The sequence below is a fragment of the Coffea arabica genome, chromosome 8e (assembly GCF_036785885.1).
Source record: "Coffea arabica cultivar ET-39 chromosome 8e, Coffea Arabica ET-39 HiFi, whole genome shotgun sequence".
NCBI classification, from domain to species: domain Eukaryota; kingdom Viridiplantae; phylum Streptophyta; class Magnoliopsida; order Gentianales; family Rubiaceae; genus Coffea; species Coffea arabica.
The window spans coordinates 26,025,521-26,032,535 of NC_092324.1; positions in this window are offsets into that span (position 1 = coordinate 26,025,521).

Here is a 7,015-nt window from a genome sequence, read left to right on the forward strand (position 1 = left end):
ATTAATGTTGCAAAATCACAAAAGGGAAATGGAGAACTCTGGGTGTCTCTGGAATTTAAAGAAATTGGAGGATTTTAAGCCACACCGCCACAGTACTGTTAGCAGAAAGCAAACAAAAAGTAAGGCGTACTTAAATTATGTTTGAAATCTGATCCACCAAGGATCAGCCATTTAGATGAAATTATTCATCGTACGTTCATGTCCCAAGAAATTATTCATCATCGTACGTTCATGTCCCAAGAAATTATTCATCGTGAGATTTATTAAGAGTCTCAATGATATGGTTGGCATTTTCTTTAAGCGTGCGGATCAAAAGCAGATGAAGAATACCAGCAACGACCATACCATTAAGAAAGGTGAATTGAAAATGCAAACCGATTCAGTTTGTCAAAGGAGCACTGCACCAAATTGGATCTAAAATTCTTTACTAATATCTTTTAAAAATCAATTAAACAATTAAAAAAAAAAGAATACATATTAGGAATGAAAAATTTCTTGTGTTTTAGGAATCAAAGAAATCGATAACAAATATCTTATATAGTTTGGCAAGCCTTGCAACAAGGAAACATAAGTAAGGAGAAATTGGAAATAGAAGAGAAAAGGAAACTAAAGTAACTATATATCAGTTGGTGGTGAAATTTAGAATTCTTAGATGCAAAGTGACGCACAAACCAAAAAAGTTTGCAACAATTCTTTAGGAGAGATTAAGAAATGGAAACTATATATTAGTAATAATTACTTCAAAAGAATTCTTAAATACTGACAGTTTCTCTTGGAGTAATTTTAATAAAATTGTTAATTCTTAATTAAATGTGTTATAAGGAGAATAAATTGGTAAATCTAATGAAAGACATTTAAATCTTGAACCTAATCAATGTCACAACCGCACTGCAGATCTTTTCCACAATCAAAGGTCCATCATTCAAGCACCAGCATTGATGAAGAAACTTTCGAGTATAACACCGAGTGGCTTTGGTGGAAAATGCATTTGCAAGTTTGTCAAAAGGAGCAGCGCTCTTCTTTCTAAGCTGAGAAACCCTCATTGGATGATTTGTTTAGGATTTTTTTGGGATAATTTGTTGGTGCAGCGGTAATAATTGAGATGGCCAAAGCCGCCGCCTTGATATAATAACAAATTAACAATTGAGACACGAACGTGACCCATCCATTTCTATATATATATACACACACGTATATATATATATATATATATATTTTCTCCTGCTAGTTTTATATATTGTTAATATTTTAGCTGTAAATGTTAGCTGTGCCCACCATTTTCCCGGTATTTTTTAAATGTTAGCTGTCTTTTTATTCTCTCTGTCTCAGGCTCTCAGCTGGCCAAAGCTTGTGACTAGCTGTTGTGAGTACAGAGAATGATGAATGAATTTTAGGGCTGCTTACACTTTGATTACATATCGAACTTGGGAGTGAGACATAAGCAACACTTTATCCCTTTGAACTTAAGATATATACATGAGTAACACTTTATCCTTTTGAACATAAGATATATACAATTTATTTTAAAAAAAAAAAAAAAGATATATGCGATTTGCTCCCAAGATGGATGTATAAAATGTTTAACAGCACAAAGATTCGGTCCAAAAATTTAATGAAATCACATTAATGCCCAGAAAAATGATAGCCTTTATGTGGGAAAGAGACTTGGTCAATTAGTTAAAGGTGAAACTACAAGAATTAAAGGTCCTAGGTTTAAAACTCCGGCTACTTAAATGTTTCTTACATCTCACTCCTTCTTGCTAGTATTTTTTTGTTCAATTTTTTGAAGTTTCTTTTAATTTTTAGAAAAAATACAGTTTTTGCACCTAAAATAATGATCACGTAGTGAATCACTTTGTGTATTCAATGGTCAAAAGCTCAGGTTGCAGCTAAATTTGGCTGCCTTGATTTTATAAGCGACATAAAATCAATATTTTAAAAAAGGCAAATTACACTTTATCCCCTTGTGGTTTAGAAGCACTCTCTTCTTTGACGCTGAGAAGACCACTTCTTGTTGTTTTAGGTGCAATAATTGAGATAGCAAAGCTGCTCTAATATAACAATTGAGAATTTGTCTACTATTGTTATTGCTAATATTTTAGGTGGAAATGCCAGTTGTACTGTACCTAACCTTTGTTTTCAGCTTTTTATTTAAATACCAAGGATTAGACCTTTTGAGCATCCCAAGGCCCCAGCATTAGCGTAAACTAAGCAGTCTCTGTAACCATAATTAACTAAAACCAAGCAAGATTAGAGAAAGAAGCAAGTGGCTTCATAATTCATACCAAGTAAGAAAATTTTTTTGTTTATGTAGCATTCATGCATCATGCGGGTCTTACGCCTCAATTTGGTTATCACCCACCACTTTGACCCAACTTCAGGAAAGTTTTGTTGCCATTTCTCCTACTTTTGATGTTTATTTGCTACATTGAGGACAATGTATCGTTTAGGTGTGGGGGGATCAGTTGTGGTTCTAGTTTTAGTAGTTTTTAGTTTTTAGGTGTTTTTCCTTTATTTCTAGTTTGTTATTTATCTATCTTTCGTTCATTTTCTTTCTTTCTTTTTGGTGCTTAGCTCTCATGTGAATACCAAGGTTTGATGTTGGATTATTGACTCTAATTCTACTATTGTCAAGTTTTAATAATAGAAGTGTATCTAGTTAATGTGGTTGAGTCAAGAACATCTCTTTGGTGAATATCAATGATTGCTTGACTCTTTTGATTTCTTTGTTAACTTTTCTAGGCATAGGGAATGATTGTTGGCATTTCATGTAAATTGGTCCAGTATTAACTTTAGTTCTCCATATTTGAAGAAATGAGGCTAACGGCTACTATTTTTGTTTTCTTTTGCTATGTTATTTTGAGTTATTGTGTTATCTGGCTGTGAAATAAAATTGACTGTACTCCGCTAGTCATTACTATTGAATAACTGGGGTTCTTCACCAAAAGTGTCGATTCTCGCGTCAAAAGATAGTAATTTCTATAAGTACGTGATCGTACAGCGATAGGAATTAAGTAACCAGGCTCCTTCATCTGAAAAATGTTGGAGTTCGCGTCAAAAGGCTCCAATGGCTGGAGACTAAGGGTTTGTTTGATAACATAAAAAAGTGCTGAATCTGAATTTTTTCAAATATTCAGATATTTTGAGTGTTTGATAAATGAAAATCTATTTACTGAACTTGTTAAGCAGTGCTGAACCTGTGTGTATTTTTTTCAGCACAAGAATCCTAACTGAATGCTTAATTCTGAAAAGATTCAACAGAATTTTTACAACTACCTTATCTTATCTACTAAATCTACCCTTGTTTGTTAATTATGCTCAAAATTCTTATCTAATTAAACAACCTAATATTTTCAATCTAACGATTTTTAATTTCTCTTTTCTCCCTTTTTAATGACTTTCACATCCTCTCCATACTCCTCATATAATATATTTCATCTTTTATATTAATTTGATTTAAAAATAAATATTGTCATTTTCATACCTTACAATTTTAAACTAATTAAATCATAGATTCTATTTCTTTTTTGAATGAAAGGATATAAGGGTAAAATTGTCAAATTAAACTTATTAAACATTCAGCTATAAATATTTATTTAATAAAACACTAAACCACAAGGGGTAAAGTGAAATTTGCACTTTTAAAAATGATGGACGAAAAAAATTCATCTAATGAAATGTAAGGAACATTTTAAATGATTTTTCCAAAAAAAGTAATAAAGAACAAAAAAAAAACCCAGCATTGATTTAGAAACATTCGAGTAAAACGCCAGTTAGTTTTGGTGGAAAATGCATTCAAGTTTGTCAAAAGAAGCACTCTCTTCTTCTACGCTGAGAAGACCACTTCTTGTTGTTTTAGGTGCAATAATTGAGATAGCAAAGCCGCTCTAATATAACAATTGAGAATTTGTCTACTATTGTTATTTCTAATAGTTTAGGTGGAAATGCCAGTTGTACTCTACCTACCTTTGTTTTCAGCATTTTATTTATATAGCAAGGATTAGACCTTTTGAGCATCCCAAGGCCCCAGCATTAACGTAAACTAAGCAGTCTCTGTAATCATAATTAACTAAAACCAAGTAAAATTTGAGAAAGAAGTGATAGAGCAATTATTGGGCACCTTTTGCGCTGTTATTTGGTCGTAATTTTGGCTACTTACTGTACTAAGAATTGAGATTTTGCTCATCTTTCATATTTGTGTAAATTGTAGGTGGTTGGTGTCAAAAGTGCTCTCTTAAGGCGAATTTCCAGAAGACCCTTTATTTCATAGCGTGTCCACGCCAAAAACTAAAGAGATACACCTAGAAGCCGGACCCGTGGGATTGATAGTAGCAGGAGGGCAATTAGGAAGTCAGGTTCACGTGGACCGCGGGGGTGCAGGGGATTAAAACTCCTAGAGAATGGCTTTCTGTGGGACGTTTTTGTTCTGCTGGCGGCGGCTACAAAAGAGAAAAGAAAGCCAGATTCAGGGGGGGAGAATAGATTAGCTTTTGCTTTTCTGTGGGATGTTTTTCTTTTCGGCAGGGAATAGAAGAAAAGCCAGAATCACGTGGGTTTAGTAGTTTGAGTTTTCGTTTTCTTCCCTATAGATGATTGCTTTCTCTGTTTTGGTTTCTGATAACTTGTGTGAGACTTTCCCTTTACTTTCCTCCTGTAAGAACTCGAAACAAGAAGGAAGCAAGACCTTTCGTTTGTAGCCTCATTATTTCACTTTTCCCAATTCTTTGGCAATTAATTGAATGATTTCAATTAAATCACGCGAGATATGAGGAACGGCTAGTTTTCTCCTCTACCTAAGGATTAACGCGAAGGCGCGGTCCATAACATCTGTGAGATCTAATCGAACTTTCACTATTTCTTCCAATTTGTTACTATTCGTGCGTTTCCTGAATTAATTATTCATGGTTATTTTATTAATTGAGTATCAACGGTCGGATATTTAATTTAATATAATAGCCTACTGTCACGTTAACTAAATTGAATCCGTAATTGTTCGTTTAGTTGATAACTAGTGACAACCATCATAATTGACTTTGTGTTGGAGAAACGTAAGATCTAATTTAAATAAACCCTCTTAGCGTGTTTATTGGTTAGGGTTGGGTTCTTCTAGTTTTAATGCAACTGGATAATTAAATTCCTACGTGTTAGGTCTGGTCCCAGAAAAATGACCAACGAGAACAATAGAGTTCTTGCCAACTCAATAATGACAATAACAAAATAAATAAATCAAACAGAGAAACATGAAATTTACGTGGTTCGGTCCAATTGACATACGTCCACGAGCGAAGGGGTAGCAGATTTACTAAAACAGAAAGAGAGTACAAAAGAGAGAGTACAAAACCTTAGGAAATAATTCCTAGGTCCAAAAGGCACCTAAACTGAAAACAGAAAAGATCCTAAATAGCACTAAATGCTTAATGGCCCAAAGGCCCATGACTTGCTCTTTTGGTTTGATGCCAAACCAAAACCTCTCTTAGACTGGGGCGTGGGCCCCCTAAAAACTCTCTTGGACTGGTGCACATGACACTTGGGCTGGTGCCTTTAGCACAATTAAACTCACTTAAGTCCACTATTTATAACTACCAAGATGAGATACTTCTCTATAAAAGTTCTGATGTGGGATACAAAGACATACTCAACAAATCTCCACCTTGGCATGTATCAAATATCGGCAAATAACAGATGAATAAAAACAAGCTCCACCTTCTCCATAAAAGTCCCAACGGATCTCAATGAACCATAAAAGTCCCAACGAACCACAACGAACCACCAATGAACCAAGATGCAAAAGGTTCAACAGGTTCCAACGGGCCAAATCTTACAAAATGTTCAACAGATCCCAACAGGCTAAAAAACCACGAACATGGTAGTTATGCTCCACCTTCTTCTCAAAACCTTCAATGAGTTCTAACGGGCCAAATAACTCTTCTCAAAAACCCAACTGAACTCCAACAAAAAAAATTTTTCTTCACTCTCTGTAGCACCAAAAACTTGTTATTGTCATCAAGAACCCAAAATCTGACCATGATCCAAAACCTGAAGCTGAATCTGGAACTTAAAGCTCTGATACTAATTTGTTAGGTCTGGTCCTAGAAAATTGACCAACGAGAACAATAGAGTTTTTGCCAACTCAATAATGATAATAACAAAATAAATAAATCAAATAGAGAAACATGAAATTTACGTGGTTCGGTCCAATTGACCTACGTCCACAGGCGAAGGGGTAGCAGATTTACTATAATAGAAAGAGAGAACAAAACCTTAGGAAATAATTCCCAGGTCCAAAAGGCACCTAAACTGAAAACACAAAAGAGCCTAAATAGCGCTAAATGCTTAATGACCCAAAAGCCTATGACTTGCTCTTTTGGTTTGATGCCAAACCAAAACCTCTCTTAGACTGGGGCGTGGACCCCCTAAAAACTCTCTTGGACTGGTGCACATGACACTTGGGCTGGTGCTGTTAGCACACTTAAACTCACTTAAGTCCACTATATTTATAACTACCAAGATGAGATACTTCTCTATAAAAGTTTCGATGTGGGATACAAAGACATACTCAACACTACGGTCGTACCTGGGGTTGTTTTCTGGTTAGAGAAGCAGTCAATGGTCGTACCTTGGCTATCGAAAAAGTAAGGAAGAATTGGCTGTCAGAGCTTGTTGGTGGCTATAACCAACCTAGTGACGAATGAATGAAATATTTTTGCATCGATGATCATTTAATTGGACCGTGCCTGAAAAGTTGATTTTTTGGGTAGAATTTTATTAATTGCTATTTTAGTAAATTGTACTTGGTGAATTAGCTTTTGAATTTTGTTTATTTTATTTTCATTTTCACTTCATTAAATATCCCCCAATTTTGTTCTATTGATTTGGAAAGAAACAACTTCCTACCCGTTCCCTGTGAAATCGATCCTACTTGCCATTGTACGCAAATTTAATACTTTTATAGACAATTCTGGTATATCGGATCAAACAAACTCTTCGGGACAGGGTGAATCAAGTAACCCATTAC